Raw genomic sequence first — 25,722 nt, 5'->3', positions numbered from 1 at the left:
TAGAAAGCAATGACATTTGCCTCCTCTCTTTTTTCAAAAAACGGTCCGATCCGTGACTCACAAACAAAAAGTGTGATCCTAACCGTGAGATTTGTGATCCGTTACATCATTAATATAAGCAGCTGTCTTCTGCAAATCATGGTCGAAAGTGTATGATATCCTTTTTTTTTTGTTTTGCTCTGAAAAAATAATTCAATAAATAAACAGGACAAAACGTACACCAAGATAATTTTGATGTACACTATAATATAATCATGAAATCAACCACATAAAAATTTAGATTTAATTATGCCATGTGACAACAAAATGCCATACTACAGTGTGATAATAAATCTCTTCATTCCCACATATTGTACATTCAAAGACTTTCCAGTAGAATGTTTTGACTATTCTAATGCACCTGGTTTGAATGAGCCTCTGAATACAGAGCAGCACGAAGCAGAGAAAGAGTAAAACTCTGTCACTATGCCAAGTCTGTGATATATTAGTGCTGTCTACTGTCTGTGTGAGGCGTCACTGAAGTTTCCCATCTATAAACTCCTCTCTGAACACCCGACAGCTGCGACAGAGATGCAGAGAAAGCTCAGAACATCAAACAACAACTATTACCACAATAATCACAGACAGAAACTCAAGTACATAGAGCAGAAATGACTTTTATCCCCCTCTCAATCAAAAAATAATGGCCTGGATGTGCTGCAGATGACTAATATAATTTAAAGTGCCCCTATTTTGCTAATTCAAATATCTCTCATTTTGTTGTGGGTGTCTCTTAAAAAAGATTTACATGCATGCATAACCGATAAACACTTTCACTTTCTCATAATGTACAGGTAAATTCAGCTATTTTCTTTAAGGTTGATTCGTTTGATTCTTTTAAAGACTTATTATTTCTAAGCATCTCCTTTCTGAGAACATACTCTGTTCTGATTGGTCAGGTGACGCAGTCTGTTGTGATTGGTCTAGTTCTTAAAACATGTACGGACACAAAACACACATTACCATAACTGTTCCTTCCTTCAGTAAATGTAGAACAAAATCTAAGATGCTTTCATTTGTTTATTTGTATGTGTAATTATTTAAAAGATGCAAGAGTTTATAATATGTACACATAATCATTTCATAGATGAAAAAGTTTTTACATTCTTGGGCTGTGCAATTAATCAAAACTCAATTGCAATTTCGATTATGGCCTCAAACAATTCTAAAAAAACTATAATCGACATAAATAAATATTAATAAATATTTTCAATAATTTTAAAAACTTTTTGTTTATTTTTTTACTGTGTTTTGTTTTACTTTTCTTCTTTCTTTTCTTTTCTTTTCTTTTTGAAATGTTGTTTTGATGTGACCAAACTGAAACCCAGGCACATTCAGATAATTCCAAATTCAAATGAGCCATTTTAATCTAGATTAATTTAGATTAATTTCGAGATTAATCTATATTTAAAAAAATTATCTATGCCCACCTATATTACATATATATATATAGTGATTGTGATTTTCAAAAGTATTACATCGTTTTTTAAACGTTTATTATTACCATTTTTTAAGTCTCCACATACAGTTTGATATAAGGCTCGGACCGGGAATACGCTTCGTGTGACTTCACACTTAACAAGCGAAGAGTGTTTTCAAAAGCACCTATTGACCCGCCCACCTACTTTGCTAAACCCAACCAACAGTGTTTTTAAAAGCAATCCAGAAAAAGAAAAGCCCTCGTCTGATTTTTACCACGTTTTCAGATTTTACCACATTTTCACCCTGTTATTTACTTGTTTATTTTACTTTTTGCCTTTTGTTTTTGTTTTACCTGCTTTCTAAAACTGTTCTTCGCCGGACCTGAACCCCGTTGACACGGTCAACTCCGGTCTGTGTCACAAGTCCGTCAACATATGTGGCGAGCCAATGGACAAACTAGTAACAGCAGAAAAGCCGTCCATATGGAGGTAAGCGGTCAACTGGTAAACGTGAAAAGCAACAGCGTCATACCGCCCTGTAGCATCCGTTTTAAAGACGAAATTCAGCCATACGTACTTCTGGCAACATAATTCACGATCTCCAGATCAAGCGAAGGGCTACGTTTTCAGAATTAGCCTATGTTGCTAAAATCAAAATAAAAAAATCAGCATATTTATTTATTTTTATTTTTTATTAAGTCACTTTGACTTCATTGCAATTTTTATGAAAATATAAAAAAATTTATGAACATTTTTTAAAATATGTTTATTAAAATAAGTGTAAATGATAAAGTTATATTATGCTTCTCCTGACCAAGATGGTAGTATAATGTAATACGTGCCTCCATAAATATTCCTTTCTCATACACATCCATCCCTCAATGTTTTTGCTCATTTTAATTTTATAAACTAGAGAAAAAAATCTGATAAATATGTACATTAATAAAACATTTCATTTCAGCAGACTGAAGGCGATATTTAATTCATGAAGCTCATCAATAAACTCCTTGATGGCAGACAAGAGTCTGTCGGAGAGTCACGTCTATCTCCGTCATCAAAAGCCCAATCATCCACCCACATCATCCAAACATATCCTCATTCACACACAGAGACTGTTAGCCCATTAACCTCATCAGCTGCCTGACATGATAATTGAGGAAAAGAGCAGGGCTTTTCTAAATCGCACAAAAGGAAATTACACAAACAGCGAAACTGAGTGCAGCTCGAACAGCAGAGATGCTAGATTTCATTTAGCTTGCTAATATGAATGCTAACATAGTATTAGCCATCATTAGCTTTTTCATTGTGTGTTTTTTTTTCTGGACAGGAAGTTATATATCTATTTCTGTGAAAGCTAAACTTAGTAATGTGTTGAGAGATGGTAGCTAGGCAGTTTTTAATTATGGACTGCAAATATACTGTATTTGTTTTGTTTTTTAAATGCCAGTATTGTGCTTGTTTATTTCATTTATTTATTTAATAAGGGACAATGTACAATAATAGTAAAGTTTTGTCTTCAACAGTAGGTGTTTTAACAAATAGAAAGGCCAGAGATAGAAATAATGTCTCAGCTAGTGCAGATTTCAGCTGTTTATTTGTTTATTTTAGCCCAGTTCGGGAATCCTCCGCTGAAAATCTCACACTCTTTGACCTTGTGTGTGTGTGTGTGTGTGTGTGTGTGTGTTTGTGTGTGTGTGTGTGTGTGTGTGTGTGTGTGTGTGTGTGTGTGTGTGTGTGTGTGTGTGTGCGTGTGCGTGTGCGTGTGTGTGTGCGTGTGCGTGTGTGTGTGTGTGAGCGTCGGGAATTTGAGAACAATGTCCATTAACAGAAACATGCATAATCTCCAGAGGGAACTAAATCCCATCTTTATGGAGAAGATGGTTAGAGAGTGTATCACAGGACAAACTCATCTCCAGCCTAATAAAATACACTTCAGCTCTTCAGATTAGACTAATCAATCCAAAAAATAGGTATCATTGCATTAATGTAAATATGGTTAAACAACAACAAAAAACAACTGTAGTAAAGTTTTATTAAAATAAATTATTATTATTAATAAATTATTATCATTAAAATAAATACTTTTTAATAATACATCTGACGGACCTGAATATTTCAAAATAAAAACATTGATAGGTACAAATATGTCTAAATACAGTAATATGTTTTGAAATAGTTGAAATGTGTAGTTTCTGTAAGCTATTGCTTAAAAAATGTCCAGATGTTTTATTTATTTATTTATTTTTTTAATAATTGAAGACTCCAAATGGACACTAAATGAGGAAATACCACAAATGTTGATCTGAAATACATTTTTTTGTATGGTTTGTAGACAGACCAGTTTTGAATTGATATGCATGTATGTATTATGTAGTTTTGACTCATTTGGTCGTTTGGTTACCTGGTGTCATTTTGGAGTTTCCAAATGGCTTTTTGAAAAGGATTTTTTTTTAAATAAAAGCTTACAGAAGCTACATTACAGTAGCTTTTTTTACAGAAATTTGAATTAAAACATAGTCAGACATTCAGCTTTATCTTTCTTATGTTTCCATCCATTATCCTGATAGTCACATCCATTTTTCGTCTCATGAATTTCATTGAAACTAATCGCAATTCACTTTCACCATGTTTTACCCCGTTTCTTTACTACTTTGAGTTATTTTGACCCTTGAGTATCAAACTGGCCAATGTCTAGTTTCAAATAAAACCAGACTTGTGAACATAGACCACAGGGTACTAGAGCTACAGACATTTTTATTCTTTTAAGTAATTTACAGGAAAATGCTCAAAAATGGGCCACAGGTTAAAAGGTTTGTAATATAAAGCAAAATAAAATTTAAAAAAATGAAGTCCCTTACTTCCCTAAAACATTATTTAACAGAAATCTACAAATACTCACTAAAAACACTACTCTGAAACTGTAACTCAAAAACTACAGATACATTAAAAGAAAATATTAAAGAATATATATATATATATATATATATATATATATATATATATATATATATATATATATATATATATATATATTCATTCATTCATTCATTCATTTTCTTTTCAGCTTAGTCCGGGGTTGCCACAGCATAATGAACCGCCAACTTATCCAGCACGTTTTAGGCAGCAGATGCTCTTCCAGCTCTGGGAAATCTCTGGGAAACATCCACGTACACTCATTCACACTCATACACTATGGACAATTTAGCCTACCCAATTTACCTGTATCGCATGTCTTTGGATATATATATATATATATATATATATATATATATATATATATATATATATATATATATATATATATATATATATATATATATATATATATATATATATAGCAAGAATTGTACCTTAAAATAAAGTGTGAGCATATACAGTATTAAAAGCATGTAAGGTATATAATCATATATTAAAAAATAAATACGCAAAAAAAAAATTCTCTGGAATTTAATTTGTTACATGGTGAGGTAGAGAATGTGTTGGACTCCCACACCAAGCATTTGTTTTTAATCTTGATTTATCTGGCAAAGAAATTACTGTGGTGATCTTTTCAGGTACCCTGATTTAAAATCCCAAGTATGTATGCTATTTCCACTGGAGAAACTCACCTATGACATACATCAAAAGTCATGATTTTTGGCAGTCATGGACACCTTTTTGGCATTACATTAATTATTTCTCCTGATTTTCTATTCTATGGTGCATATTTAGCTTCCAGCCTGACTGTATTATCCTGTTTACTTGTATGTATATTTCCCATTATTTCCTACTGTATAGTCTGTATTGGCTGATGTATTAAAATAACCGACGATTAATAATTAAAAAAAAATAATTCAATTAAAATTAAATTGAAAAAAATAAAATAAATCCATGTAATTGTTTGCAATGAAAATGCTTCTAACATCTTTGTTTGTCCTATTTTTACTTTTCTCAAAATCTGCAAACAATTTGCAAGACCCATGATTACCACGAACAACCACCAAAACACTCCCAGACAACTGTAAGACCACCACACTTATGAAAAAAAAAAGTATTTTTAACAACAACTTCAGAAAGAAACACGACTTTCCTTTACCAAACAAATAAATGCATGCAACTGTGGCAGGTGTACTGCAACTAGCATAAAATAATAAATAAAATGAATAACAGAAGTTTCTGCTCACAAGTAAAAGCTCCCCGCTGTTCTCTGCAGCTTAACATTAACATTCAGATCCAGTCATTCACTGCGGTAAAACTTCCGCCAGTTACATACTTTATTAATCACTTCTGATCAATCCCAGAGAACAAATAAACATTTTAAGCCATCCATTTAGTACTACAGTAGTAAACAATAGATGCTTTACTTACAGCACAGAGACCACTGGCTTCCATTACAATGGGAAAAAGTTAATGTATAAATCAATCAATAACAAACACAAAGAGCCCGGCATTACATTCAGATCTGTGCTATTACATCTAATAGATGTTTTGATATTGATGTCAATGCTTGGCTAGTGTTCCTTGGCACAAATAACAAAAACAATGTCAAATTTAATAGATTGCTTGACTTTAAATGCAAGGATTTGGAAACGGAGGTCCTATTTTGATGCTAAATTTGTGTCTGGCAGATGTACTTTGTGAAACGCTGATGAAATCAATTATCTATTGTTCAGCAGCGAACTTGGCCATCCTGTGGCAAATCTAATCTCGCCCGGACAAGAATATCCATAATTGCCGACGTGATCTTTTTATGCTTGTTCCCATTTATCGTGTCCTCCTCTAAAAGTAAAGCTAATATTCATGTGCGTGCGAATCTACATGGCGCATGTTCATTGATACTGCTGCCAGCTGAGTTGAATGATGAAGCTTTTAACCCTCCTGTTGTCTTCCTATTCTGTATACACATCATTCGCCCTTCGGGTTCAAAAAGGACCCGCCTTCAATATAGCTCTAAAATAAAGCAGCTAAATATTATCCTCAAATCTATTTTGCTTGAAGAAACCTCATCATTCATCACATCCATATCTAGTTTTTCCAACATAGGCTTTCCCAACACAATCTCACGGCAATTCGTAAGTTTTTGATTTAGTGGCTAATTCGTACGAATTCGTACAATCTAATTCGTACAATTTAGTACGATTTGCTCATCCCCCAATGACGGTTGGGTTTAGGGGCGGGGTTAGGTGCCACGCCTCCTTTTTAAAATCGTACAATTTCGTACGACTGAACTCATACGAATTCGTACGAATTAGCCACTAAACTGACAAAACGTAAAATACTTACGTTTTCTTGTGAGATCAGGCTGGCTTTCCCGCTGCTATCACTTTGTCCAGTGGCTTGTAGCATACAACGGCAGACTTGATACGCAGAGAGGAGCTGAACGCAATGACGGGGTTCAAGTATGGCAAAGAACGGTTCCAGAAAGCAGGTAAGACAAAAGCAAAAGCCAAAAAATTAAATAAACAAATAAATAACAGGGTGAGAATGTGGTAAACTCTGAAAACGAAGTAAAAATCATAGGGCTTTTCTTTTTCTTTTTTCTTTGATTTTCGAAACAGTGTCGGTGGGGTTTAGGGTAGTGGGTGTTTGCCGGTCAATCGGTGCTTTTTAAAACACTATTGGTTGGGTTTAGGGAAGGGGGTGGGTGGGGGTATTTGTCGGTTGGTCAGTTAGTTGAAAGCGGCCTCTGGTGGACTTACGTGAGAACAGCAGGCACGAATGGCACTCACAGAAGAAATTTGAGATATGAAAAGGCGTACACAGCGGCCTCTGGTGGATTCACTAAAACAAATACTGCAAAAAAACGTACCTCCTGGGACGTATTTGGTGCTCTCCAGAAATGTATATAAGGGTACGGTTTTAGATTGAGCCTGGGTCTTCATTTCTCAAAAAGCTAATAAATCACACGAAATCAATAATTTTCAAAAAGTAAAACTGTACTGCTTCCTGTGAGGATTGGCTTTAGGGGTTTAAAAAGAATGAAAACCTATGTAATGTCCCCACAATTTACAAAAACAAACATGTGTGTGTGTGTGAGTGGGAGGCAGGGGGTTTGTTCGTTGTACCCTAAATGTGTACAGCCTTCATGAAAATATGATAATTGTAATCGTATCAAATACCCGGTTCTTTGAAATCTGGAACCAGTTCTAAAATGGAATCGCTTATCAATACCCTACCATAAAGCTGAAATTTTTTTCTTTTTCAAGTATTTCCCAACATATGTTTAACAGAGCAATAAAATTTTCACAGTATTTCCTAAAATATTTTTTTCTTCTATCGAAGTCTTATTTGTTTTATTTCGGCTAGAATAAAAGCTGTTTTGGTTTTTTTAAAACCATTTTAAGGTCAGTATTATCAGCCTGTTTAAGCAATATTTTTGTTTCGATTGTCTACAAAACAAACCACTGTTATACAATGACTTGCCTGATTAATCTTAATTTGCCTAATTAACCTAATTAAGCCTTTAAATTGCACTTTAAGCTGAATGCTAGTATCTTGAAAATATCAAGTAAAATATTATTTACTGTCATCATGGCAAAGATAAAGGAAAACAGTTATCAGAAATAATTTATTAAAACTTTTATGTTTAGAAATGTGTTGGAAAAAATCTTCTCTCCGCCAAACAGAAATTATATATACAAGGGAACTAATAATTTATGAGGGCTAATAATTCTGACTTTAACTGTGTCTACAGTATGTGCAGTAATAAAGTATTGTAGATTGTGTCTATTTCAACTTTAATTAACTCAACAAGATCCTCTTGAAAACACTGCAGTGAAAGCAAAAACTGATTATGGAAAAAAAGTTTATGCTAATAATATTTCCTTTGAAATTGTTTGGAACTTTTCAATTGTGGTGAGACACATTTTGGACGCAGAAATAGACTTGTAATGCTGTAATTTGAGATCTTTGTCCTGTACATGTTAGCTGTGTTCAGCATCTGCTCACGCTCTGCACTCATTGCTTGCTAAGCATGTTTACACTGCACATGGGAATGCGACAGGGCTGTGCACACAGAGCAGGTCATAGTGTTTGACACAGCTTTGTTTGGCACTTTTATTACTGGGAACCACTTTCTCCGGCTCATTCTCCAGAGACAGAGAGAGATATAGATCTGGCCACCTATAGGTGACCATTTTAGACATTGCAATTGCTCTGTTCCGATATCTGGATTATTGCATAAAATATTTGTGAATAAAGCACCTTTCATCCAATGAGTCAATGAGAACTGAGTTGTTGCTTCCTGATAAACTGGCACCAAATATCAAAAAGCTGTGGTATAGAAGCTGTGTGAGTCTTTTTCTTCTATAATAAATGATTTGAGCCTCAGAAGACAACGGCAGCAGAAAATAAACAAAGCTTTGGAGGCACAAGAATCTCTTTGGGGGCACAGACACCCTGGACAGTTTTGGAGGTAATAACACTGAACCACTGTGATGATGGACTTTGGCTGAGGCACGTTAGAATGTACAAAACAACATGTTTTACAAAGTGTCCGCTCCACTGGTTTGTCCATTAATGCTGTCCACCCATTTTTATCATCACATGATCTCTTATAACAAAATGGCATGACTTTTTTAACACCCATACTGGAATTGACAACATAGGATCATTCTGAAAACGTAGCCCTATATACATTTCTGGAGATCATGAATTATATAGCCAGAAGTACGTATGGCTGTTCACACTACTGTTTACCTCCGAATGGACGGCTTTCACGCTGTTACCAGTTTGTCCAGTGGCTTGCAGCGTACTTGCAGCGTACTTGCAGGCGGACTTGAGACGCAGAAAAGAATATGGTTCCAGACAGCAGGTAAGACGAAAACCAAAAATTAAATAAACAAGTAAACAACAGGGTGAGAATGTGGTAAAATCTGAAAACGGGTAAAAATCAGGCGATTGCTTTTCACTGTCGATTGGGTTTAGGGAAGTGGGTGAGCGGGTCAATCGGTGCTTTTTAAAACACTACCGGTTGGGTTTAGGAAAGGGGGTGGGTGGGAGCAATCGGTTGGTCAGTCAGTCAGTCAGTCGACAGCGGCCTCTGGTAGATTTTAGCGAGAAGGGCAGGCGCGATTAGCACTCAAGAGAGAAATCTGAGATCTGAAAAAGCGTTCACAGCGGCCTGTGATGGATTCGCGAAAACAAAAACTGCAAAAAAAACTAATCTCCTGGGACGTATTTGGCACTCTTCAGAAATGTATATAGTGGTATGTTTTTAGAATGGGTTGGAAACTGATTCTGTAAAAGTGTTTCCTTCGTAGTTTATGTGCATTTGTCTTTATCGCATATAAAATTTTATCCTACTGGATTATAACGTTTTTTTATACGCATTTTCAAAATGTATGCACATCTTTGTGTTTCCATCAAGCCATTTTTTATGGGATTACCCAAAATCCACATAAAAATAGGTGTGTGGAAACAGCTGAATTTAACACTGCATTTTACTGGATTTTACAAAGGATACACTGAATTTTTAAGAAATAATGAGATACCTTAATTGGAAAAATCCCAGGCAGAATCATGTGTATGTTTGTAAATCACAGAATGAGATGACTGAAAATGTTAAGCCAAGATGGTGCAAGAATGTTTTAGTCAAATTTAAATACAGATTCTTAAAAATGTGGCAGCGACACGGTGGCTCAGTGGTTAGCACTCTCGCCTCACAGCAAGAACGTGGTTGGCTCAAGTCTGGCTGGGTCAGTTGGCATTTCTGTGTGGAGTTGGCATGTTCTCTCCGTGTTGGCATGGGTTTACTCCAGGTGCTCCGGTTTCCCCCACAGTTTAAAGACATGCGGTACAGGTGAATTGAATATACTAAATTGACCATAGTGTACAGTATGAGTGTGTATGGATGTTTCCCAGTACTGGGGTGCAGCTGAAAGGGCATCAGCTGTGTAAAAAATACGCTGGATTAGTTGGCGGTTCGTTCCGCTGTGGCGACCCTTGATAAATAAAGGGACTAAGCTAAGAGACTATGTTGCTAACTTGGTGTTGTTGTGCTGGATGTTTTTATTCTGTCTGACTCCATGGATATGAAGCACATCAAAGGCAGCAGAGTCCCAGAACATTCTCACCAATAGCATAATCGTCATGGACCAATGGCTGCTTAAAACTGTTTAGGACCAAAACAAACTCAAAAAAGTTAGCTTTGGTGAGTTGGTCGAACTGCCAAACTTCTTTTGGGGCAGATTTTGTTCGAAATAACATCATTTCAGTTCTTTTTTTCGATTTTGTTTGAAGAATACTAAGGCCTTTAGTCTAGCTAAAAATCTAATGCGCCTGTACCAGATTCATTCATTCATTCATTCATTTTCCTTCAGCTTAGTCCCTTATTTATTAGGGGTTGCCACAGTGGAATGAACCGGCAACTATTCCAGCATATGTATTACACAGCAGATGCCCTTCCAGCATCAACCCAGTTCAGGAAAACCTGATTCATTAACTAATATTTTGATCCCTGGTGAACACATCTTCAACTAACAACAGCATTTGCTAATGCTAATGCTAATGCTAATAATTACAAAAAAAACCTACAAAAACTGATTACTAAAGGAGCATTAAGATGGAGAGGATGCCATTGAGCTGGCATTTTCAGTTGCCCCAAAGGGCAGTAAGTCCCTTGAGTGGTCATGCATTCTTTATTCGAGCCAGTTCTTTTGTGTGTCTGTAAGTGAGTGATCTAAAACAGGCACATCGTAGGCTTTAGCCCAGCCATCTGTCTGTGTGTCTGTCTGTCTGTCTGTCTGTGCTTCAGTCTGACAGCTGCTGGTCACTTCTGTCTATGGCTTGTGACAGCTAATGCAGTCTGCTAATACTGATGGCCACACTGAGCCCAACTGACCGTGAAGCACAATGAAGCCCTGATAGCAGACAAGAGAGCATTTAGAGATATTGATGTCTGAAAAGACATACAGTATAGAAAGAAGAAAGAAGTTTACATTTTAGCCAGTGTTATGACATTGTGCGTGGAGTTGCGTAACAAGATTTTCACACAGAAATTAAGGCCCAATCCCAACTCTATTTTTTACCCCCCTTCCCCTTGGCCCTTGAAACAGAGTGTGAATAGGAAGGGCTTCAAATTGTACCCCTAAGAAATGGGACAGCGCTACAACACCTGCACACAACATCATATACTATCAAGAGCTCGTACTTCATATTAGATTAACAATGGCGACTGCAGTAGTTATTCCAGTTGCATTATTTTGGGGTATTTATCTTCAGGAAATCACTGAAGGCATTTATCATGTTATCATAACTATATAGTATGGCAATAAGCTTATAACTGTATTGTGCATTTACTACGTGGTCATATTCATCTATCTCACTTTTCTGACAGGGGATTCGAGTGTCATTGAGTGACATGTGAAAGTATGTTGTAGGACTACTATACAAGAGTCATTAGTTGAGTCATTGGTTTTTAAAACATGATGGAGTCGGTGCCAGTGGTATAGTGGTTAGTGTGTTGACACATGCACTCCGGTGCTCAGTGACCTGAGTTCGATTCCCACCTCGTGGTCCTATGCCAATCCTTCCCCACTCTCTACTCCCCATGCTTTTCTGTCAATACTCTACACTTTCCTATCCATTAAAGGTGAAAAGCATGATGATAAAACACATGCACCATTATAAATATGTTAACATATGCTTGTTTGTTGTAAAAATTCATAATAGTGACAAAAAAAATACCAATTTGTGCATCTTCAGACTTCCGTGTGCAGTATTTTTGGAAATTTTCGTACCCCTTGGTTTTGAGTGCAGTCCTGGAGAATCTCCATTTCGAGGTCTATCTAGCCCTTCCCCTTAGCCCTATGCCTTAAAGCTAAAGAGAATTGGGACACCCCTACCCCTTCACGGTAATGTGCAAAACGAGGGGTAGGGGTAAGGGGAAGGGCTAAGGGTAAAGATATTCATTGTATGTAATCCTTTATGGAGTAAGCAATCCCAGAATGCATTGAAATAAGCAAAGTTCAATTAAAAGAATAATGAAAAGAAAACCTGGGCTCTATTTACAGTTAAAGTCAGAATTATTAGCCCCCCTGTATATTTTTTCCCCAATTTGTTGAACAGAAAGATTTTTTCAACACATATAAAAAATAATTTTAAGAACTAATTTCTAATAACTGATTTCTTTTATCTTTGCCATGATGACAGTAAATAATATTTGACTAGATATTTTTCAAGATATTAGTATTCAGCTTAAAGTCACATTTAAAGCCTTAACTAGGCTAATTAGACAAGTATTATACAGTTTAAACAGTGGTTTGTTCTGTAGTTAATCAAAATAAAAAATATAGCTTAAAGGGGCTAATAATATGGACCTTAAAATTATTATTTTTTTAATTAAAAACTGCTTTTATTCTGGCCGAAATAAAACAAATAAGACTTCTTCCAGAAGAAAAATATTATAGGAAATACTGCTTAAAATTCCTTGCTCTGTTAAACATCATTTGGTAAATATTTGAAAAAGAAAAGAAAAATTCACAAGAGGGTTAATAATTCTGACTTCAACTGTATAAAAATAGACTTTAAATTGATATTATTCAACATAAGCATAGAATGTTCACCAGTGCTACAAATCTGTGGATTGCTTAGCAGCTATAGTATGTACTATACACATATTGTTTGGAATACCTGCATTTGTGTTTACATCTCTGAGTCTTTTCACACAGTAGGTAAATAAATAAACATGACATTAAAACCAGCAGCCAAGATTTACTGAATTATTAATTTGAACAATTCATTCAAAATGACTGATTCATTTAGAAACAGTGACTGTGTCTGAAATTGTGAACTATATTGCATGCTACATTTTAATTGTAAGCAATCTAGCATGTTCTGTAAAGTTGGGAGAGTATAGAAAATCCAAATAAAAAAGAAAGTAGTGATTTCCAAATTGGCTTTGACTTGCAGACAATATGAACACGAAATATTTCATATTTTGTCTGGTCAGCTTCATTTCATTTGTAAATATATATACTTTTTCTGTCATTCAGACCTGCAACACATTCAAAAAAAAGTTGGGCCAGGAGCAGTTTAGGGCTAGTAATCACGTAAATTGGTTAAATAATGATGTAATTTGAAACATGTGATTGTAATATTGTAAATGCAGCATCAAAAAAAGGTCTAGTCCTTAGGGAGCAAAGATGGGCAGAGGATTGCCAGTTGGCCAACAAATTTGTGAGAAAATTATGTTCCTTATAGAAAGATAGGAGGACATTTGGATATTTAATTTTTATCATTGCATAACATCATTAAACGATACAAGGAATCTAAGCTAAATACAGAGATCATCCGATCTCTCAGACGGCCCTGCATCAAAAATCATTATTCATCTATAAGCGATATCACCACATGGGCTCAGGACTACTTTGGCAATCCTTTGTCAAGTACAACAATGCGTAGTTACATCCACACATGCCAGATAAAACTGTACTGTGTCAAAAGGAGGCCCTATGTTAACAGTGTCCAGAAGCGCCGTTAAAAAATTATGAGGAACACATTAAATGATTATTGTATTGTCTGCAACGAAATACAAGTCAAATTAAAATTTTAAATTACTACTTTCTTTTTTATTTGCGTCTTCCATGCTGTCCCAACTTTTTGGATTTGGGGTTGTAATATGAGTACAGTATGATTCAATTTCAGATAAACCATGTCTGCTGTTTTGTTAATTTCATGTGACCAACCATCATCAGTTGAATGTCTTAAAGGGAAAGTTCACCCAAAAACAAACCTTCTGCCATGATTTACTCGTTCTCCACTTGTTTTAAACCAGATCAAGTTTCCCTGTTCTTAACATAAAGGATGATACATTGAAGAATGTAGGAAAAAAGCAGTAGTTAACTTCAATAGTATTTAATGCTCTTAATAAGGATGTCATTAGCCGATTTTTTTAACAACATTCTTTCCAACCACTTGCTTTGTTTTCAACAAAAGTAAGAAAATCATAAAGGTTAAACCACTTGAGTGTGAATAAAATAAATGGTAAGGAAATTAATATTTGGTTAAACTATCCATTTCCATTTATAAATTCTCTCCTATGGCCTCATGGGAGAGTAAAGTGTCCATCAAAGTGTCTACTAACTACCATATAACAGCTAACTGACAACCATATTCTGCTGCTGTGCGAAAGTGGCTAAAGTGTGTTGATATGGACAGAACCTGCCAAAATCGCAGAGGAGTGTGAGATACGTCTTTCTGTCATGTTGACAGGCTGTATGTGCTTTAGAAGAACAAGCCAAAGTAGGATTTGTTCTACTAGAAATTGTTTCTCTAACTGAAATATCTATACTTTCTGAAGTTATTTCAAAATATTTTAGATGATATTTTGAAAAAAAAATTGTCAGAAGATAAAGAAATTAACCTAATACTTTTATACAGCAAGGAAGCATTACATCAAGAAAAAAATATTAATAAAGACATCTACAGCACTGGACCATAAAACCAGTCTTAAGTTGCACAGGTATATTTGTGGGAATAGTCAAAACTTCTTCTTTTTATGACAAAAATCATTAAAATATTAACTAAAAATCATACTTCATGAAAACATTTAGTCAATTCCTCACCATAATTATATCAAAACCTATCATGTGAGTAATAAAATGCATAATAACTTAATTTGACTATTTTCACAATATTATAACCTTTGGATTCCAGATATTTCAATAGTTACAGTATATATAAGTCAAATATTCTCCTTACAAACCATACATCAATGGAAAGATTATTGACTACATAAATGTAAACATATGTATAGATGTATAAATATTCTCAATTATTGTTTTGTGGTCCAGGGACACATTTATAATGCCATTATTTATCTAATTCAACTAAAAGTTTATTGAGCTGTGTTTTTAATTTGCCAAGTATTGATTTATGTATTTATTGTGTCTTTGTGTTGTTATTTTTGTGTCTGTTTTGTGATTTGACAAGCCCAATTTTTAATCTAGTGTCTTAAAGAGAAATAAAAAAGATTTTGAATTAAATTGAAAACCACCACATGCTTTCTAAAAATGTAGAGAAAAGAAAATAGGACTTAGGATTGAACCCTGTGGCACCCCCAATGATGAATCCTATTCCAGGAGGTTGATTTTCCATGTCTAACTAAAAAGTATCTGTTACTTTGATACTTTGAATTAAGAGCCAGGTTTGTAGCTTTGTCTCATTAAGCACTACACATAATGATAGAAATGTAAAGGTTGGGTAAAGAATATTGAGAAATAAAAATGTACTTCAGGTTTTATCTAACGTAATACTACAAAAGAGCTTCTCTACTTAGGAAACCTTCTTACATCTGTGCAAAACCACGCATATAGGCATATGACTGTCTGACTCATTTGGGGAAATTTTTGCAGAAGTGGTTGGCAAGTTAGCAGGCGTTGGCTTCAGAGGTATCCCTACAGGCCTTTGTTTAAATATATGAGGCAAACAGAGTTCCTAAAAACAGAAACTCTGGAAACCTATTTTTAATTTTGAGATAATGATGATGATACTGCAACCACCTTTATGATGGGTTTGGCTCTGATTTAGCAAAATGACTGACTCCAGGTTAATGGTCAGCTTCACTGCCTCTTTGTTTGAGACAGTTTGGGACTGTTTAGACAGGCTAGACTATGTTTTTAATCTCTAGACCTTCTCTAGGCCTTTGCATAACCTATAGCTTTGCAGACCACAGTTCAAATCCATCTGAAGTGTGTTCGTACAAGCTATAAAGATGTTATACACCTTCTTCTAGTGCTGCACGATATTGGAAAAATTTGACATTGCGATATTTAATTTTTCTGTGATATTTTGCGATGTGAATATAATTTAGGCAAATGACTTGAAAAGCTCTACCTGGGACGAAATCTTTCATTTAGATTGGTTGGAAAAATCTTGTAGCAGAGTGACTTAAAGAAATTGCAAGCATAAACAAATAAGAGCAAAATAAAAGTGAAATAAGTAGTCATATATTCAGGTACAGTAATACTATATGATACCATACGATGCAATATTATTATGATATTTTGCCCCAGGTAATGATAGATCACAATACCTGCAATATACTTAAATGAAACCATTGACAACATATCACGATATCTGTAAATGAGCAGGAAAAAAATGCATCAAAAAGTTATAAGATGTATTTCTTTTTTTACCAGCACATACGGTTGAAGTCAGAATTATTAGCCCCTTTGAATTATTAGATCCCCTGTTTATTTTTTTCCCCAATTTCTGTTTAACAGAGAGAAGATTTTGTCAACACATTTCTGAATATAATAGTTTTAATAACTAATTTCTAACAACTGATTTATTTTATCTTTGCCATGATGACAGTAAATAATATTTGACAATATATTTTTCAAGACACTTCTATACAGCTTAATGTGACATTTTAAGGCTTAACTCAACTATATTTAGGTTAATTAGGCAGGTTAGGGTAATTGGGCAAGTTATTGTATAATGATGGTTTGTTCTATAGAGTTTAGAAAAAATATAGCTTAAAGGGGCTAATAATTTTGACCTCAAAATTGTGTTTAAAAATGAATACTTGCTTTTATTCTTGCCAAAATAAAACAAATAAGACTTTCTCCAGAAAAAAAATATTATCAGACATACTGTGAAAATTTCCTTGCTCTGGTAAACATAATTTGGGAAATATTTAAAAAAAGAAAAAAAATTCAAAGAGGGGCTAATAATTCTGAATTCAACTGTATATTTTATAGAATTGCACCATTGGTGTTTTTTCGATCTGCTGTTACGAGAAGCTCCACCTCATGTACTGTGGTAAATGGTAGCAGTGATGAATTCATTCAGATCCTTTGTACCTTTAAATAAATATAAGTACTGGGCTACATCTTGCGGGTGTTATTATCATGATAAATCAGCATATCGATATGTCCACAAAGTCCACACCTATTCTTCATTGCGGATCAACAATTATCTCAACTTCACATTGCAGATCCTGTTCCTAAGGTATGTGTACGATTTTTTACTTACTTTTTTTGATTTTTCTTTTTTTGTTGACCATGGCAACAGGCTTCGAGTCTGGCAAAAAAATGATTCCAGAAAGCAGATAAGACAAAAACAAAAGTCAAAAAAATAAAACAAACAAGTAAATAACAGGGTGAGAATGTGGTAAAATCTGAAAACTTGGTAAAAATCAGGGGGCTGTGAGGGTTTTTGAAAACACTGTCAGGTTGAGTTTAGGGAAGTGGGTGAGCGCTGGTCAATCTGCACTTTTTAAAACACTAACGGTTGGCTTTAGGAAAAGGTAAGTCAGTCGACAGTGGCCTCTGGTGGATTTACGCAAGAAGAGCAGGAGTGAATGGCACTCGCGAGAGAAGTTTGGGATGTCAAAAAGCATAAACAGCGGCCTCTGGTGGATTCGCAAAAACAAAAACTGCTAAAAAAAAGCTCCTGGGATGTTTTTGCCGCACTCCAGAAATGTATATAGGGGTACGTATTCAGAATGAGCCTGGATTGCTTATAATTACTTTTGTTCAACAAGACTGCAATAAATTGCAGACAACAACCTCAAAACATTATTCAGTTCTGAGTGTGCCTCACTAGGCATGGGCCCATATAAGATTCTGACGTTATGATAACCTTGGATATAAATATCACTGTTTCACTGTATCACGGTATCACAGTACCGTGATTACTGCCCTAATACAACAGCTTTTTTCCCTTTTGAACACAATGTTTTTTTAATTTGGGAAACATTTAAACTATTTTGGAGCAGTAAACATGTCAGGCTAAATAATTCAAATGAATTATTGACTTCATGCTGTCTTCATTAGTTTCAAAAACACAGGTTTCTTTACAATTTAAAATGGCATCTTTGGCTATATTTTCTGCTGGAGATACTGTTGTCCTAAAAAACAAAACAAAAAAAAATGTAAATAAAAAATCTTACTCATACCTTAGGAATGGAATAGCAGAAAATTTGACGGTTTTAAAACCTTGACTTTTCCAAACTGCGGTATACCATGAAAACGGTAAACGTCCCATGCCTATGCCTCACACAGGTGGGTGGGCTTGACAAACCACCTGTAGAAAACACACTTTTTCATCTCTCAGACAGTTTAACAAATATATGCACCAGACACTTACAATCACTCCATAGCGCAAAAAAATCGTGTTCATTCATGAAGAGTGCTTCACACAGGCGAGTGGGCTTGACAAACCACCCCTAGAAACACTTTTCGCTCTATTTGAAAAAACAAATAAATAAATAAACCTCCCCCATCCTTACTCTAGTATTTAATTATCTGAGTACTAACAATTCCTTTGTATAATTAGCACTTCTAGTGTATTGCTTCTTCTTGTTGAATCACTGAATGCCTCCAAAATTGTAAGTTACATTGGACAAACCAGCTGCGAAAATTACTAAACGTAAATGTAATTAACAGTCACAATAAATATGTTTTTATGTCATACTGTTAAATTACAGCTAAACTACTTGCTAGCAAATGTAGATACATTTTTATTTATATATTATTTTACATATATTGTTAGTTAATAAGACTTAAAAAGCTACAATACAGGTAAATATCAGCAAAAGTGATATTTTTGGTGCCATTTCAAAAGATTTTAGATGAAAAATAACATGATAAAAAATAAATATATACTTTTATACATTTATAAATTGACACCAAAGTCATTAATACATCATTTGATAACTTATGATCATATTTTAATTAACATTGTTAGTGATTAACCAAAAAAATCATAGCTTTAAAAGTGACACAACTATTTGTAAATTGTCTGTTCGGCTATTGCTGCTCCTTTAAAGCAGATGAGATGAGTCTGCAGTCATTGTAATGCCTGAATGAGACAGAGACAGACATGCCCGCATCACAAACACAATCACAGCACTGGGTCATGGAGGGTTTGATGGGGAAAATGAAAGGAGATCAGTCCTCTAAATAGCCACAGTGATGTCGCTCTCTACCTCTCTGGCAAATAATGTTCTCCCATCAATGCTAAAGCACCATAACGTGTGGCAAAAATACAGTTAGGATATTGGAGGAGGGTTTGGACCACCACATGTGGCTTAGAAAAAGAAAAATCACAAAGGATATGTCTTCATAATTGGAGTTGCTTCCACTAGATAATGACATGAAATAATTAAGCACACAGATAGATTCAGCATTAGCCACTCTGTTCCTGAGTTATCATGGAACTGTGCGTTCCCTTCTCTTCCAGATATCATCATCTCCTACAGTGTCAATCTAACAGATTGTTGTTCATTCCTGCCTCTCCCCCACACCTCCTCTAACTCCATATGAATCTCATATGAACTGACTCCTGATACCGCTTTAATCTGAGCTAAGTTTTGTATGAGTTTAGTATATTAGTATTAATATACTACATTTCACAAATGAGATGGTTTAACTTGTAAATCGTAAGGAATTAATTATGGTTAAATGGTTTTAAATGTCAGTTTTTTTATTTTTAAAACATTCCAGTAATCTCATACAGTGTGTCTACTCCAATTCCAGAGGTCTCAACAATATCTGTATTTGGGATAAGATTATTTTTGTTCAAAAATTTGCATGACAAAATGGTCCATGCTATGGTGCACTGTTTACATTTTCCTGTAACTTACTGAAAGCGGTTTGCCAGCAGTGTTGGATTAGTTACTTTTTAAGAGTAATCAATTAAAAATGACATAATGGAAATTGTAATCTGATTACATTACTAATTACATAATGTAAAAAGTATTCAGATTATTAATTACTTTTAAAACATATAAAATATACCTATAAAAATCCAAAATATACTGCAGCTCTTTCAGTAATTTAATATTATCTGAAAAACATTACAATGGGTTAATCACAGCATCTTGAAATATTCAAAAGAGCAAAAGAGATGGTTCGCCCAAAACTTAAAATCATTCACTTGTTCCAAACCCAAACTTGTTTTTTTTTTGTAACACAAAGGAAGGACATGAAGACAACTGGATACCTGTAACCACTGACATCCATAGTATGAAAAAGCACTGCAGTGTTTGGGTGTTCTGTGTTTGTCTGAGGTAGTTAGTCTACCGAAATGTGTATAATACATAGAAAGTATGAAACTGATCGGTCTGTTCTTTTCACATGACATGCTGTTTTTAACTGGTGCGCCTGAGAAATGCGAGTGCACTCAATATGTGCTCCCAATATGCGCGCACGCGCAAAAGACATGATATGTGAACGGCTCCATAGGCAGCTACGCTTCTCTTCACATTCAGAAGATACCTTCACTCCTGATCCAGCACAAAAATCCAATTTAGCCTGTTTAGGCTGGGTTTTTGGGCGCCGGTGTCATCTTTGGTGAGGAGTATTGTCTTAGAAGGCTTTCTGTTCCAATGCTTGAACAAGTTGCTGGTCGAGTTAAAAGCAGTCTAAAGTTCTTTAGAGACTGTACATAGACTGCATTTCACATCAATATTTTAGTTTTTACGCTCAATGAAATCAAAGTAATGTCCGTATTTACACTTGAAGAAGCAGCCACTCTCAATAGCAGGTATTTCAGCTCGCATTCTCCAGCAATTTAAAAGAACATGTTATTAACTGATGTTGCAGTGGAAAACGTGATTTAAAAGAAGCATTTTTTTCTTCTAAATATTATATTTGTAATGTAAGTAACACAATTACATTGACTTTAGTAACTGTAACCAAATTACACAAATGTAAAATGTAATTCGTTACATTACTGGGTTCCTCAAAAATGTAATTTGATTACAGTAACGTGTTACTGTGGAACGCGTTACAGCCAACTCTGTTCACCAGTAACTTTCTGTAAATCAATTACAGCAAAAATACTGTATTTACATTTACAGCACCATTTATCTTGCTCTATATGTATTTACAGTATTGCATATCTTTACTGTAAATTATAGAGTAATTTTCACAATTCCACTTTAAAATACAGTTCATATTAAACTTAAATACTGTGTAATTTGCTAAAATCGTTAACAGTGTAGTGCTTAATCATTTTAAACCTTAATAGTCTGTATTGCATAACAGATATTGTCTATTTTTACTAGTATTAAAGGCACAGTATTTATTTCTCGCCACTAGAGGATGCATATTCACAACAAACAAAGGCATATTTTGATGACGCTGTGACTGAGTGTGGAATCATTGGAGTTGAGGTCTTCATTACATCCTACAGGACTTTTGCAGAATCTAAATCGTGATGAATTCATAAGCTAAAGTATTCAAAACATTTTCATAGTAGTATGAACTAAGTCCCTTTAGGCAAGTCATTTCACTCAACAGCTATCTCTGAAACGCCCCTCGGGCAGTATGCTCAGGCATTCTGTTTGAATGGGGAAACATCAAAATGTCTAAAATTGCTTGCCAAGCTTACGATTTAATAGGAATCACCGATAAAATTATACAACATCTCTCTTTAATTTAATTTCTAAACGTTCGAATCACAGAAACTCACATCTGGACCGAGCACCTCCTCCGAAGAATCATCAGTCTATAGCGATTGCTTATTGGCTCCTGTACTAGAAGGCGGGGCTTAAATCGCTATATTGACCGTTACACTTTTCCACATTAAAAACTATACGAGTGACACGTCTTGCATATTCTATAGTCTCTGGTATGAAGCAGAGTAATGCTGACAGCTGAAACAAGAGGGCTAATGCAATTGCTGATGAGAGATTAGTGTGTCGCGACATGAAAACAGCAGAGCTTTTATTATGCCACAGTCCATCGATTCTTCCGATCATGATCATGTAAGAAAGAATCAGCGCCTATTTATCATACTAAACACATTTTAAAGTTCTGTTACAATGCTGCGCTGTGCAGTTTTATCAAACACACAACATATTAAAGCATCCTTGATGTTTCCCTCTTTCTATAAAACTAAACCAGAAATCGAGGGTGTATGACATCATTAGTATGGCCACTCAGGACACAGTCCACTATGTCACAAGTTAAATTAGCTTATTTCTCTGCATTTGAACAATCTTCAAAATATTAGGGATAATGTAAATACATAAGTCAACAAAAAATGTTATACCGTTCTTGTGATTTTGGGTTATTTTGATGAAAAAATTGTACATATTGTGCGCTGAAGGTGGATGCCCAACACAAGAGTTTCATACAGAGCTAAAATTCAAAACATTCTACTCTTGAATGGAAAAAGGAGAACGTCTGAGCTATTTTAACACCACTTCTTCAAAACGTTAAATCACATAACAGACGTAGAAATGTGAAACTAGCTTTGTCAATAGCGGTCAAAAGAACTTAGTAAGGTTCTTTAAAGGCATATGGCTACTCGTGGTTACTTTAAAGGTGTGTGTGTGTGGGGGTGGGGGTAGTTTTATGTGGTTTGAGGATATAATTGTCTATAATTACATGGGTATTACATGGGAATTACACATTTGTCCTCTGGCTTAAATCATACTAAATTATATTTTTGTTTTCAGTGCGTTTTGTGTTTAGTATTGTAAGAGGATAAAATATAAAGTTTGTATAGTATTAAAATCATATATGTGGAGTCCACATAAACCATGAAAACAAGTATGTGGGAGAGATTCAAGCCTACAAATAAGTAGCCTATTTATTCGTATAATAATATTATGTAATATATAATAAGTGTTTATTATATAAAGTAAAACGACAGACAGCATTTCTTACAATAATTTTAAAAGTATAATTGTATTTTAATGCTTTTAAACTTTCCCCTTTTAGACGAAGTCTGTCACACAATGTGACTTTATTTTTAAAAAGGCAACTGCATCACCCACATACACACTGATTATAGCTTATTATGGAAGGCGATGACACACACACACAAGCACAAAAATAGACAAAAAAACACTGGAACTATGACCTTTACATTACAAGCCTAGCAAAACATACAAACGCGCGCGTCACACACGCATAACCACCACATACACACACATCCAACTTGTCATTAGCAGCATCCAAATGACTGTAAACAGACTGTTATTACCTTTCAAACGGCTATCCAGAGGACGTCCACAGAAATGCGCAGGAACAAAAATCCAATAAAACCCAAAACAAATCCAGTACGTGACTCGAGACCGGTGCAGGATTCAACGTGATCCAAAAATCAATCCGGAACGTGACTCTGTCCGATGCAAGTACATTACAGAGTCAAACAGCCCGGCAAAAGTCTGTATGGCTGCATCCGAGAAACCAGAAAGCTCCATGGGGCAGCCGTGAACCGAAAACAGAAGAGCTGTCATAAACTTTTCCCCTCACTGCACTCACCATCTGCATTGGGGTCTCTGGGGGAAACAAACAGCCTCCCTCTGCTCTCAGTACGGTCACTGGGGGCTTGAGTTCAGCCCCTCAGCATACACACTTTTGAGAGAGTCCTCACACACGACATGAGTCTACGTTAGACATACGGACAGGAGGATCTGCGACCTCGGAGAAAAAGAGAGTGTGCGCTTGTTTAAGGAAGTGTGAAGGAGGAGAGATCCGAACACCTCACATACGAACTCGGTTCAGCTCACACGCACTTACAGTTTTAGTTCCCACTGCGTTTGACACTGTAAGCTGGTGTTTGTCATTTAAGTATTACATTACAGTTTCGTATTGTCAGTGTGTGTGTTTTTCTACACTTGTGGTCTGAAAATATCCGCACCTGCAAACGAGTCGTTTGCGAGCGGTTCACGCAGGTGTCATATTAAATACACTTTATGAATCGATGACAGACGCTGGGATGGATTTTAGGTTAGATTATAAAGTCATATCCTCTTAATGTAGTGAATTTGTGTTTTATGAGTTCCGAAATTAGATATTTTTGCTGACTGCTCTCAAATGATTCAGTGGATGAGGGAGTCAACTGTCTGATTCATCAAACTTAACGTAATTGTTGCAGAGACGGTTTGACAGATTGAATTATTCAGTTGAAAGAATCGGTTCAGAAATTCAGATTTTAAATAGACTACATGATACAAGATATCAATGAACTTGTCATGTAGCTATAGGATTATCTTCCTCATCTCACAAAGAATCTTTCAGCAAATTTGCCTTTCAGTAGGTTACAAAAATGAGTCAGTTACTGACTACAAATGTACATGTTTTTTAATGCAATTTGACTACATTTTGGATTACATTTCAATTACTGTCTAACCTAACAATTAACTAATTAATTGAACTAACTAATTGCTATGTTTGTCTAAATTTGTTCACAAGTTAGAAGCATCACAGATTATCCAATATATTATCCAATATTGTCAATATTCAAAGCTCAACAATATGACTAAAAATAAAAATAAAAAAAATTAAAAAGATGGGCGCAATGGGTAGCTCTGTCGCCTCACAGCAAGAAGGTCACTGGTTCAAGCCTCGGCTGAGTCACTTGGCATTTCTGTGTGGAGTTTGCATGTTCTTCCCGTGTTCATGTAGGTTTGCTCCAGATGCTCCGGTTTCCCCCACAGTCCAAAGACATGCGCTATAGGTGAATAGGGTAAGCTAAATTGTCCGTAGAGTTTGTGTGTAAATGAGAGTGTATGGGTGTTTCCCAGGGATGGGTTGAAGCTGGAAGGGCATCCTCTGTGTAAAACATATGCTTGATAATTTGGCGGTTCATTCCGCTGTGGCAACCCTTGATTAAAAAAGGGACTAAGCCAAAAAGAATATGAACGACTGAAAAAAATGAAAAAGAGATTATTTTTTTTACTACCATTGTGTAAATTATTAGTAATCATGTAATTCATAAAGTAATCTGATTGTGATAATTTTAAATTGAAATAATGTACAATTTTGAATGTATTATAATTATCTAAAGTCTTTAGTAAATATATAGTTATATCCTAAGTTCAAGGCAATTATTTATTTATTTATTATTACTTTAGCAAATTGTTGGTGTTAATAAAAACAGCTTTCATTTTAGAAACGTATTTGAGAAATTTTAGAAACTTTATGGAGCTATTATTGCACTAGTATCTTTCTGATAAACTTATAATAATAATTCTAAAATATATTTTTGGTATTGAATTTCTGTATTTATCTAAATTTCTCTCTGACCCTGCCAGTTTTATACCACACTTCCAGCTTGATCTGATACATTTCTACCTGTTTTTCCAGGAGGACGGTGTATGAGTCTCTGGAGGAGTGTCATATTTGTCTCCATAGCCCTGTCCTACAGCTGTCAATCATCTCGTGACCTCACTTTTAACTCTGCCCTCATATTATGCTTGTTTATGACCATGATGAGAGTGTTGGATTTAATTGTTGGGTGTGATTTGTGAATCGTTTGTGAATCTGAGAAGCAGATTATTTTGTTTTATGTTTCAGCACCATTCTGTAATAAAAAA

General features: G+C 35.0%; 1 protein-coding gene across 1 annotated transcript in view; it reads right to left on the bottom strand.

Annotated features, from left to right (window-relative positions):
- Window positions 1-23,822, bottom strand: part of arhgap24 (Rho GTPase activating protein 24) — a 225,601-nt gene extending 201,779 nt beyond the window's left edge. Inside the window, exon 1 of the mRNA XM_056446149.1 lies at window positions 23,385-23,822. The gene's annotated coding sequence lies outside the window, so the exon portion shown is untranslated. The remainder of the gene's footprint in view (window positions 1-23,384) is intronic.
- Between the last annotated feature and the right edge of the window lie 1,900 nt (window positions 23,823-25,722).

Source organism: Danio aesculapii, chromosome 21 (assembly GCF_903798145.1).
Source record: "Danio aesculapii chromosome 21, fDanAes4.1, whole genome shotgun sequence".
NCBI classification, from domain to species: domain Eukaryota; kingdom Metazoa; phylum Chordata; class Actinopteri; order Cypriniformes; family Danionidae; genus Danio; species Danio aesculapii.
The sequence above is the reverse complement of the archived record's forward strand: the minus strand, read 5'-3'. Positions and strand labels throughout refer to the sequence as shown.